This window comes from Pezoporus flaviventris, unplaced genomic scaffold (genome assembly GCF_033815535.1).
Source record: "Pezoporus flaviventris isolate CSIRO_AGI_PZ_B2104156 unplaced genomic scaffold, CSIRO_AGI_Pfla_v1 ptg000006l, whole genome shotgun sequence".
Taxonomy (NCBI): domain Eukaryota; kingdom Metazoa; phylum Chordata; class Aves; order Psittaciformes; family Psittacidae; genus Pezoporus; species Pezoporus flaviventris.
In genome coordinates this window covers 4731172-4743263 of record NW_026892554.1, presented here as the reverse complement: position 1 = coordinate 4743263, position 12092 = coordinate 4731172, and the positions used below count along the sequence as shown (strand labels likewise).

The following is a 12092-nucleotide window of genomic DNA, read 5'->3' as shown; positions in this document are numbered from 1 at the left end:
AAGCAAGCACCCGCATGTGCTGGTATGGTTAAGGCTACGTCAGGCGTTCCAATACGAACCCCAATTTCTGGAGACCTTTAGTTCTCAAACATAAAATATCTTTGCCAGGCTGAAACCCGACCTAGATGCACTCATCTGGGAGGAGCTGTAACTCTTTGGAAAGAAAGAGTTTGGCTTTTATTAAGTTACAGCTTCAAGAAAGGAAAATGTACTGATTTCAAGATAAGCAGCTAAGAAAAAAAGAGAGATGAATGTTAAAGTGTATGTTAAAAACAGCAACAGGCATAAACTAAATGAGATATTTTAAATGGATTCATGGTGAATTTTAAGGGAAGCAATGCTTTTTGTAGCAAGAGATTCATCAATTATCTTCCTTCCCTTGCACACAATGGATTTGAGCCCTTAGTGCTGGTCAAACTCTGATACTCCCAGCACTGCCAAACTACTGCTGTTCCTTTTGATTTCTGACATGAGCCAAAAGCCGAACCCACATTTCCAGAGAGAAATGCATTTTTAAGCTCCCTTTCCTTTCACAAAACACCCAAATGAGACCACTTTCTTTTTATACTGATTCTTATCTTTTTTGTCAACATTTGTGCAGATAAATGAATTGATATTTTAAGCACAAACATACATGTGTCTATGGAAAACAAGAATGTGCTGTAGTAGAGCTGATCAAGAATGTTAAAGAAAAGAAACAAATGGAAGAAAATTAGAAGCTTTACAGAAAAAAAGACCCAAATCATCACTGTAAACTTTTTTTCCATAAACTTGGGCCAACTAAAAAGTGAATCATAAGGTTTTGAAAGTTATTGATATCTCAATTGTTGGAATTCTCAGACAGAAGTAGCCTTTTTCAGTATTAGGTCACCCTTTCTTTTTCCTTTTTGTCCAGCTGTGTTACTGAGCATCACAGGTGCCTTGATGAAGCCCCTGTGCGCACACTGACAGAGGCAAGCCTTCATCCTTTCAAGACAAGAGGTACTTTCATATAAACATATGTCTGGGATGGCACTGCGGTTGACAGTGTGAGCTTTAATTCTCTGTCCAGGAGCCGAGAGGCAGCTACAGCTCTGTGTTCTCATTTGAGGGGCCATTTCAGGAGAGGGATATTCAGGTATAAGGAGTAACTTCAGCTGAAGAAACTAAAAGCAAAATCAATTCTTGAGAGTAATTTCTTATGAATTGGGTGTTTTTTTATTTAAAATCTCCCCTTTTGATATAAATCACTAGGAAAAAAAAAAAAAACAAACCAAAACTCCAAACGGAAAATTTGGAGTGTTTTTTTTTTTTAATTTACTGTTGAATTCTTCAATTTAATTTAGAGGCTTTGTAGTTTCTTGAGATGCTTCATTTCAGTTGGTCGTGTCACCCTGAAGTTGCTAATCCAGCCTTAGCTTACCTGTCACAATGCAACAGCAGTAATCAAATGCCAGCCCTCCCTTGGACCATATGTTTTAACTGATGTTGTATCATAGCTGACACTGTAAATACTGGATGCCAGTCTGTATGTCACTGTCCTACCATTTTCAAGAGGGGAATTTAGGAAGGAAGGGGAAGTTAGAGCTAAACCTGTAATAAGGCTGACAGGTTTTCATAATTGCAGTGTAATGCCCTTGTTCTGCATATCCTCATGGTCAGGCATTTTTTAGCCATTTTCTGGATTCCTCCCTCACACACTAATGATTACCAAGATACAAATACCCACATCCTCATAGCTGCTGCTCATGTAATCCTGGCAGTGATTTGAGATTTATATGCTGAGAGACTCCTTAAGCCTACAAGACTCTGTAATCAAAGGCAGCAACATTAATATTCTGTGCAAATGTGAAGAAGCCATGAAAGCTTTGTTTGTTGCTAAAGAAACCAACTAAATCAAACAAGTTGAAGAAAACAAAGACTTGTATAATTGTTTTAATTAAAACTGCCATTTATTTCAGCAAAACTGCAGCACAGTCGTGCTCTCCAAACATTTCTTGCATAGACTTGCATACTCAAAAAGTATTCTTAATAAGTGAAATAAAACATTGCCAACCATTTTCCAGTGCCCTTTGACACAAAAGCTCCTAAACAAATTGCAAGAAACCCATGCAAAACTTTGGGATGTTTACTTCAGATTTTATCCAAGAGGAATTTATGGAACTTGCCATTCAACTCCAAAGGCATGTTATCTCCAGTGAAATGTAACGCTGCTTAAATCTTCAAAGAACATCATGGCATTTAGCCATAAAACTCACTGTGACTTTAGACATTTAAAAACAGCATTAATGCCAGGATCAGACTGCCCTGTATGATTGTTTTAAGTCTTCAGGGCCACAGGCATGCTCTCTTGGGTCTGGGCCCTCCATGTGTTCAGTTTCCAATACAAGTTAAAGCACCAACTGCTTTGCCTTTCTCTAGCTGCTAAGCCCCTTCACCTCTTCCCACCCCACAAGGTTATTCTGGCATCTCCAAACAAGTCGGATACAGAAGGGATTTTGATAGTAGATCCTCAGCTTCTGCAACCAGTGCTAGCCTCTGCTTCTTAATTCAAAGTATGAATGATACAAATACATCTCAGTTTTAATTGAAGGAGAATGTCTGACCTTTCTATAAAATAGAGTCACACAAGGTTCCTGTATTTCTTCTGACCTTTCCAACACTTGTAAGGCTTTTAAGCACACACGTTCAGCTTAAATTTGAAATCTTTTGTCTTCCTCAAGAATAAATTGGCTTCCAGTGCAAAATTTGAGCCCACATTTCACTGTTAGTATTTGAATCCAGCATGTTGTTACCGTGTGGTAACCTGAACCACGCTTTCTTTCTCCTCTCAGATAATCTCTTCAGATACTATAGTTTGTCTTGAGCCTGTCTTTTATCTTCTTTCTCAGCAGTCTGAGAGCTCTTCACCAATACTTGTATTTGTGAAAGTGTATGCTAAGAACCATTTTTTGCATATATTAATTTTCTGTGTCATTTCAAAGACCTCCCTTTTTTCCAAGCATTAGCATTTTTAAGCTTGGAAATATCCTATGGGAAGCCATAATCTATCAATGAAAGCCTTGAAATTTTCTTCTAAACATATGTTTGGGTGAGTTCTTTGGTGGAGTTCTTTGGAGGCTGTAAAGGAGCTTATAGTAACAACTCCCTTTTATTCTTCTCTTTCATTTTTCTTTTCCAGTGACTGGATAACTGAAACAATTTGAAGTCTGTTTTTACTAGAACCTGATCACCACCTGACTGAGTGAAGAAACTGAGGACTGTTTGAAAGTAAGGCCTTTGGCAACACATACACCTAGCTCAGACTGTCTCACAGATTCATCTTATCATATAAAAGGCTTTTCCCAGCGTTGCCTGAGAACAGTGAAAACCTCATTATGAGCTGAAAACTGTTTGGGATTTCAATGTTGATAATGAAAATCTTATTTATGGAATTGCTGAATACACAGATAAAGTCTAAAAAGCAACAGCCTACTAGACAAAATAACAGTCCTAGGGAAAAGGAGTAATGTAATTACATCATTCCTATTTTATAGTGGCCTTTTCCTTCCATGTACATATTGAAAGAGAGTCAAAGAATTGTGAGATACAATTGTTTCTGGCATCTTCCAGCCTGATTTCAGAACTCACATGAGTTTCCTGTGTCCAGTTAATAAGCTGAATGCAAAAGTCATTCAGAGCAATCCCAGGCACAGCTACAGGTTGGGCAGAGAAGAGATTCAGAGCAGCCCTGTGGAGAAGGACTTGGGGGTGTTGGTTGATGAGAAAATGAACATGAGCTGGCAGTGTGCACCTGCAGCCCAGAAAGCCAACTGTATCCTGGGCTGCATCAAAAGGAGCATGACCAGCAGGTCGAAGGAGGTGATCCTGACCCTCTACTCTGCTCTTGTGAGACCTCACCTGGAGTATTGTGTGCAGTTCTGGTGTCCTCAACATAAAAAGGACATGGAACTGTTGGAACAAGCCCAGAGGAGGCCACGGGGATGATCAGGGGACTGGAGCACCTCCTGTATGAAGACAGGCTGAGAAAGTTGGGGCTGTTCAGCCTGGAGAAGAGAAGGCTGTGTGGAGACCTCATAGCAGCCTTCCAGTATCTGAAGGGGGCCTATAGGGATGCTGGGGAAGGGACTCTTCATTAGGGACTGTAGTGACAGGATAAGGGGTAACGGGTTAAAATGTAAAGAGGGGAAGTTTAGATTGGATACAAGAAGGAAATCCTTTCCTGTTAGGGTGGTGAGGCACTGGAATGGGTTGCCCAGGGAGGCTGTGAATGCTCCATCCCTGGCAGTGTTCAAGACCAGGCTGGACGAGGCCTTGGGTGATATGATTTAGCATAAGGTGTCCCTGTCCATGCAGGGGGGTTGGAACTAAATGATCTTAAGGTCCTTTCCAACCCTAATTATTCTATGATTCTATGATTCTCTATTAGACAGTGCTAAAGATGTGAAAGCATTTTTCAGCTCAACAGCCTTTAGGCTCATGTAATGAAAGGTGTGAACCCCCAGTGGAGAAGGAAGGAAAAAGTAAGTAGGGATCAAGAAATTCCCATCCTTTTCTAAAAGACAGAATAGGTCTTCTTATGAGCTGTGTTGTCTCCATACTGCTAACAGAGCTGTGATGGTAGAGCCAGCCTTCTTGGACTGAAACCTTTAGATTCATTCAAAGCCGAGACAAGTTTAACACGGAAATGTGTGTTGTAGGGGAAGAAAGGCTATACAGTTTCCTAACTCTCTATTTCATTAACACGCTTTTATTCCACTAAAATCAGTAATCATATCACAATAGAGCTAGTGAAATATAGTGGGAAATAAGGCCCTTTAATATAAACCTCTCTGTCTGTCTGTCCTTCTATATGGCACCTCCCAACATAGTGTCTGAGTGCAAAGTTCTTCACCCTCTTCTGATTTCAAACTTAAAATGGATGTGGTAAAGACCTATTGTCCATAGTAAACTGCTCAAGATGAATCAGCTGTTCAGATTAGCCTCACAGAAATGATAATGGGGTTCTGTGTTCACAGCTGAGTTATTTAAACTGTCTGATTTGGTCCACAGCTTCCTTGGACATTAATAGGTTGACTGCTATGTTGCTGAACTTAGTGCATGAAAGGTCAGCCTTTGAAAAGCTAAATAAGGTAAGTGCAAACTGAAGCATGTTCCACGCGATTCCGCATGCTCTAAATGCACTTGAAACCCCTAAGAATCACTGCTGCTCCTTAGCATTTTTCCATATCTGATTTCAAAGTGGTAGATCCTTGGATCAATACTTTGAGTTTTACCTCTCATCCACCAGGAGATTCAGGGGGCTGCTCACATGTTATAAACATACGCCACTCCTGATGCATCTTGAGTAAAGCCGATTGAAAACTTTTGAGAAGATACAGCTTTTCATCAGTGAATGCAGGCGTGGGTGAATTTGAAAGATTTTCTCAGGACTACAGCAATTTGGCTGAAATTGCTGAGAAGCACCGCTATCAGGCAGGGACACTTCAATAAAGATGGAACACCTCATTTGACTTCTGTTTGATTATACTGTACATTCTAACATACTGTTGTGCACACCTTGAAGCGATTAAATCAAAATGAAGAATTCGAAGTGTATCAAGATGAAATGTTTTCAGCTGTCCCAGAACAAAAACATTTCAATTAAGGTAGCTTTGATGATCTCTGTGTTGAAGCGATTTCATTTTTGTGCTACCTTTCAGCATTTAGATCGTTACTTGTGCTTAAAAGAAAAGCAAATTTTGGCATGCTGATATTTCCCCCAGAACCAGCATCCCTCCTCTGCAGCAGCCCATGAGAGTGACTGGAAGAGTTAGAGTAAGAACGTCTCTCTTCCCCTTGCCCAAGCCCTCTCTTTGATGTGGGACCATGGCAGGGGGAGAGGAGGGAGAAGGATAAGAGTTAGGGTTATCATCTATAAATAGGCAGTACTTCACACTCACTTTCTTGAATGGTCTTAGAGCTCTAGGGGAAAGAAGAACAAAATGAATCTAAGAGAACTTTAGGGAAAGTTTTGTACATTTCAGGAATGTTCGAAAGTAAAAATTGGCTCTGGCAGTCCAAATTTAGAGGCTTATTCTTTCAAAAGTTTAATTTTGCCCTGTGTCTCCCAGCTGGAAAGCTTGTTGAGCAATAAGCATAAATGTTTGTTGAACATAAATCATTCCACATGACTAGTTCACCATCCACAAAAAGCATTGCTAGTCGTTTTCTACTTCTGTGGTTGTATGGTTACTGCAGTCTCCTGATGCAATAGAGCTAAATGCTAAGTGAAGGCAGCAGCTTGGTTCAGGCCTGGGTTTTTGGAATATGGGAGCTGTAAGCTGAGAAAACTGGTTGGGATTTTTAGCAAAGGAAGGTTGTCATCACACTTTGGCCTGAAATGGAATGCAACTGTCCATTGCGAAGGGACCCACTAGCAAAGATGTCAACGTTACTCAGAAATATTTTTGAGAGAATTGTCTTATAAGGACTTTACTGCATTGGATTTTTTTCATGTTTGTTTGTTTCATTTTTTTTCCCATAGGTGAAGAGGATGTAGAAAATATTCCAAGTGAATCCTACTGTGGCTTTTCTGTTGAAGGATTGTTTGGTGGGAGGTAAGCAAATAGGCCATTGCTGGTGATGATTAAACCACTCCAATCTTATGTTAAAAAGTATAATAAGAATCTTGTCCTCTAAACCAACAAGCAAGTGATACCCAAGCCAGGAAGCTCAAAATCCACAAAATAAACCTAATTCCAAAAGCTGGATTTGGTTATTAATTGACTGATTTCCTACCAATAAGAGCACACTTTCAGGCTGGTGGGCTTGATGAGAGGTACTTGAAAGCCCAAACTGAACAAGCATGTGAAATATTTAAGGCCACATTTTTATATTTATTAAAAACAGCCTAAATAATTAAACTAGTTGATTCACTAGTGGCTTTCAGGCTCATGCCCAGAGTGAAAGGTCATGACCTGACATACCAGGGCCCCACTTGGTACTGATGATTGACAGGAAAAGGAAATAAGTTGATATCTTTCACATGGGAATCACAGCTTGTAGCAACTATGAGCAAGTGGGCTATTTGGACTTTGTGGGAAAACTTAATTGTGTTATTATTCAAAATCTTCGTTCCCAAAGTTGGTTCAATGGTGATTTATTTACTTATGTGATAAAACAGCTGTGTACTGTAATAAAATACAGGTCACTTGCTGATGTTTAATGCACAAAAGTGCGGATATGTTTGGTTTCTTTTACTTTGAACTTACGTTCATGCTAGGCAGCAGGGATGACTGAATTGTCAGGAATTTTCTGTTAGTGCATTGGAAATAATTAATGTTCTCATCATACTATATATATATTCTTAGGTATGGAGAATGAGGAAGGCACCATACACTGAAATATGAGCGCCTCTCCACCATAAGCTTTCATTATTTCTTTATAATGATAAAAAGGGGCTGCATTCAGTGCCAGACAATGTCATGGCCCAAGAGATTTCAGTGGCCTGCAGAAAAAAGGAGAAAAAAGCATTTATGATATGAATGAGGATTTGAAATGGCTTTTTAAAAAAGGCCTAAGATCCACTTTCACCCTAAATTCTGAAATCACTTGAAAGATGTCTAGATGCAAGCGAGTTTGAAGAATAGCAACTTTCCACCAGGCTCTGTTTTATATGCAGTATTACTGCCATATTGGCCATGCTTTGTTACAAGGTCACATAAAGGTACCAACCAGTAGGGCACAGTCTCACTTCACGTATTGTCCGATTTGTTCTAGAAATGAATCCTGTCATCTTCCTCCGGAGTACATATTCTTTGCCCCAGTCATTTACAAGTTAGTTAAGTGATGCACTCTTTATTTACCACTCTGAGTTCTCCAGGAGAATTTTAAGCCTTAATATAACCTGATTATGACACTGATAAGCAGCCTGGTTACACAGTAAATCAAGATAAAGGTTGCTTCATAGGGGGTAAGAGCTGGTGGTATTTCTCCTGCATTGTTTTGGTGTCATTCCTTCATATTTAACATCGGGCCACAGTGCATGGTATTTTACAAACAGTGTAGACTACAGATCCTGCCACAGGAGTACATCTCTGTAATGAGTAAATTATTGTTCCCAGCTGCAAAAGAGAAATGAAATGAAGAAAAATGAGTCCGGGGCAATACGATACTCAGAACTGAAGCAATACCAGCCTGGAGCAATACCAGTCTGAGTCCGCTCAACATTGCAGCAGAAGGGGGAGCTACTCAGGATACAAACTTTTTTTCCATCAAAAAAGGTATGTACATCCTGCACCTACTTGTCCTGAAGGGAAAAGGCCATAATTAACCCAAATCCATCCATTTTCTAGAATTTATTCAATTCTAAAACTGAGATACTGCAAACTGGAGAGCGTAGCTATCACCAGAGCTGTCAGTGAAGTATCAGCTGCAGATACATGGAAACTTGTCTGCTGGGTTAGAGGCTGCAGTCTGACCTTGTGTAGCCCATAAAGGGTTTGAAAATTGTGACGGCTTTGGTTAATGACTGACTTTGGCTAGATTCAGCCTGAACATCAAGAGGCAAAAGGCTCTCTATCCTGTGCCAGTTCTCTGATCTTCCCATTGCGATCCACCTCCCCACCTCCAGGCTTTCTGTTTCAGCAGCTCCCTGAAGTGAGCGCCATGACTGTGAATCGAGAAGGGAAGAAGCCCACAACTCTTCAGAAAAGAGCAGTTATTCTTAGCTTTGTTTTGCTGATGTTTTCTTTCCTTTTCTCCTTTTTTAAAGAAAACAGAAAGCCTGCCAAAACTTGGGCTCTTTGATGTGCTTTGGAAAGGAAAACAATGCTATCTATCCAAGCCCTCTGAAAGGAACAAAAATATGTCATTTTAAGGCATGAATTACTTGAGAGGAACAATCGATACATTTCACAATTAAGGATGGTCAAGAATTTTGAGGTGTTTTGCTGGAAATGTTTGATTAAGAAATTTCCAGAGACATTTTCCTGTTTCAGTGAACTTTATTAGAGAAAACTTCCAGAATTGTATGGTAGGTGAAAGGCAGGAGGGGGAAGAAAGAGGAAGAAATTGATATTTGCTGTAGAATATTCAATAATGTCCCTCGGAGATATCCTAGACCCCATTCAAGCTTTTCTTCTGTCCATTTGTATTGAGTATGTGGACCTGCCTCATCCATTTTATTCATCCTACTTTGGGATGAGTATAAAAAGCATCCATAAAAGCAGTATCTGTTCTGGTTTGTTTGTTGATTCAGCTTTGAGTGGAAACATTGCTTTATAGAAGTCTTCAGCTGCAAATGAGACACTGACTTCATTGTCTCCTAGTTAGGAAATTTGTTTAAGATGGAAGTATCCCAGTAATCTTTGGCCTGTAAATGCAGGGAAGCTTTTTATGCTGCTATCTCAGAAGTTGTAACTGAACTTCTGTTTGCCCTTTCTTTTTAAGGTTTCTCCTCCATTATCCCACCAAGTCTTGAAAGAGCTGATTTATGCAGTGAGAGTTTTTGACATTTTTATCAAGTCCAGACATTCCTTCTGCAATGTGATCAAGGAAGCACTTGTGTTATTTCTCTCTTTTTGTTGGAATTTTTACATATCTCCTTTTTTTTTGGCCATCCTATGACACTGCCTATTGCGTTGTTTGCACTCTCTGCTCTCCACTGCAGTGGCTGTATGGGAAATGCTTGTGCTTGTACAACTCAGCTTTAAAGAGGTTTTGGTTTATATCTAGCATTTCCAGTCGTGTTTTCAAAGAAAAATGAGCAGAAATTAGATATAGTCTGCAAATGACAAGGTTCGTTGCTTGAAGTTGATATGAAGATGTTTGTTCTCTCATTGTCTGTGCTGCACTTACGCATGGATTAAGATGGTTTACTTGGAAAGATCACTCCCTACCTCAAGTTCAGACTACTTATTAAGGTTAGACAGGTGAAGAAGCCTGACTTCCTGAAGAAGGGTGTTGGGTATTTCTTGGAGGTTTCTTACTTTGAGCATCTAAAAATTTGAGACTTCTCTAATCACCCTGTGAAAGTCCAGGCCGGGATTTCAGACTTTGAGGATACCAAGCAAATGCCTTAAATTAGAGGTTTCAATTAGAGAATATTAAATTCTCTTCTGTAACAGGAGATGGTTTAGGAGAAATGGGAATAGCCAGGTGGGAGTAATTGCTTTTGGAAGAGTTGTATGTGGGAGCTCTGCCCAGTACTTTCTGTTGTTATGGCTGTTTTCCTTCCACAGCTCAGGAAAACTCATATTCATGCACACTCTTACCCTTCCCTGGGATTCCCCAACTCGGAGACTGTCAGCATCGGCTTATTATACAAGCCCTTTGTTTTATCCTGTACAATACATCCCCCTATACACAATTTGGCCTCTTAACCTGCCATGAAATCTTTCAAGGGCTTGTTGCTGGAAGACATTGTCTCTCTTTGCTATGATTTGTGCAGCCGTGGCTGCATTTTCATGATGGCTTATAATGATTCGTGGTGGGTTGCAATACAATGAACTCATGGCGCAGAACAGCACACTGAAAAAGATCTTTCAAATTATTGTTCCGGTGCAAAAGGTGCCCAATCACCTTCCACCTGTGGATTAGCTGGTTGCTATAGGAACACTCTGTAGCTTTTCAGTGCTGCGCTACTGTAGTGCCCAGATTACTGACTGACAAACACAATAGGGGAAAAGAATCACGGGTTATTAGTGCTGCTGATGATGTGATGTTATAAACCTGGGGTGGCACAGAGCGGATGAATAGAGCAACAGCCTTGAAATGCGAAGGACAGGAGGAGGAGAGGGAGCAGAGTGAAGTGTTGCTAATGTCATCACTACAGAAATGTTGTCTTTGATCTTATTTTCCATTCTGAATAGATATTTTCATATAATGTTAAATGCAAGCAACGCTGTAACTGATGGCAGAGCCACTGGTCATGTCTACGTTAGTAGGGGGCTACTCCTCCTCCTTTCTCTTTTCTTCCAGTGAGTACTGAAATCTGAACCTTTTCATTCCTGCAGGATTAACTCTGACCAAGGTCAGAGCAATGAGTCACCAATATTCTTCATGGGAGAGTCAGGCCTCCTGCATCCCTGGGAAATACCACCTGAAATACCCACCTACACACAGGAGTTTAACAGGGAATTTTGCAGCATGAGAATTGTGTGGCTGAATAGCTGAGATCAGATCTCTGTCTACTTTGGTGGCCATAACCGAGACTCAGGAGTTTACGCCTCTGAGTGCCCTCCTGCAGAGCGAGCTACCTATGTGCTCCATAGGGGAGAAATAACTGCTCTCAGCTCTGATTTGTAGACGATCTGAAGTTCCCAGAAATAGCTTGGTTACCACTTGTGCTTGGTCAGGGTGAAGCAACGGAATAAAATATATCCTTGTCCATTGCTTGTGTGCCTTGAGCAAAACGAGCTGTGTTTAGTCACAAGTTCACCAGATGGTACTCTGGGGGTTATTGCTGTTATATTACATTACTGCAATCTATTAGATGAGGCGCAGTGATTCATTCTCTCTCCTCATTGCTTTAGGAGGCTCTGTTACCCTCCCAGTGGAAGCACAGCTGACCCTGCTGCTCATGACCCTTGAGACCCATGTTGGTGCATGTCCACCATGGGCAGGAAGGCCAGTCCAATAACAGCACCAGGCATTACAGAAAGACATGGTTTGCATTCATCTCTGTAGCCAGAGAACCACATGCATAAGTGACTCCACTTTCTGATTAGCCACCTGATTTGTAACACGGTTTTTTGCAACCCTGTTTCCTTCCTTTTCTGTATTCATACCCAACTTGTGTTGCCTTCACACTGAGCCCTTGCACTAGGCCTTTGAACTAGTGTGACCCTCTAAGCTGGGAAATGGCATTGCTCAACTACTTGTTTGCAGTTGAAGTACAGAGTTTGTGCTATACTTTTAGAGTCCAGAACTATCAAAATACCACTGAGAGGCATTGTTTTCCTCCACTTCTGCTACTCTGTAGGCTGAAACCTTGAGTCGAGTGAATTATGTGTTGACCGACACCTAACAACCCATACTGGATTGATGCCACATATGCATGCAGGGCATAGGTGCTGCTGTTGGTCAGCTGGACTGCCCCTGGGACCATCTGGCACCCTCTTTAGCCTCCC

General features: G+C 40.7%; 1 long non-coding RNA gene across 1 annotated transcript in view; it reads left to right on the top strand.

Moving 5' to 3' along the window:
- LOC133265661 (uncharacterized) overlaps nucleotides 1-11652 on the top strand; it is a 291711-nt gene extending 280059 nt beyond the window's left edge. Inside the window, exons 3-5 of the long non-coding RNA XR_009742046.1 lie at nucleotides 3161-3249; nucleotides 5032-5111; nucleotides 11496-11652. This is a non-coding gene — a long non-coding RNA (uncharacterized LOC133265661). The remainder of the gene's footprint in view (nucleotides 1-3160; nucleotides 3250-5031; nucleotides 5112-11495) is intronic.
- The last annotated feature ends 440 nt before the right edge of the window (nucleotides 11653-12092 follow it).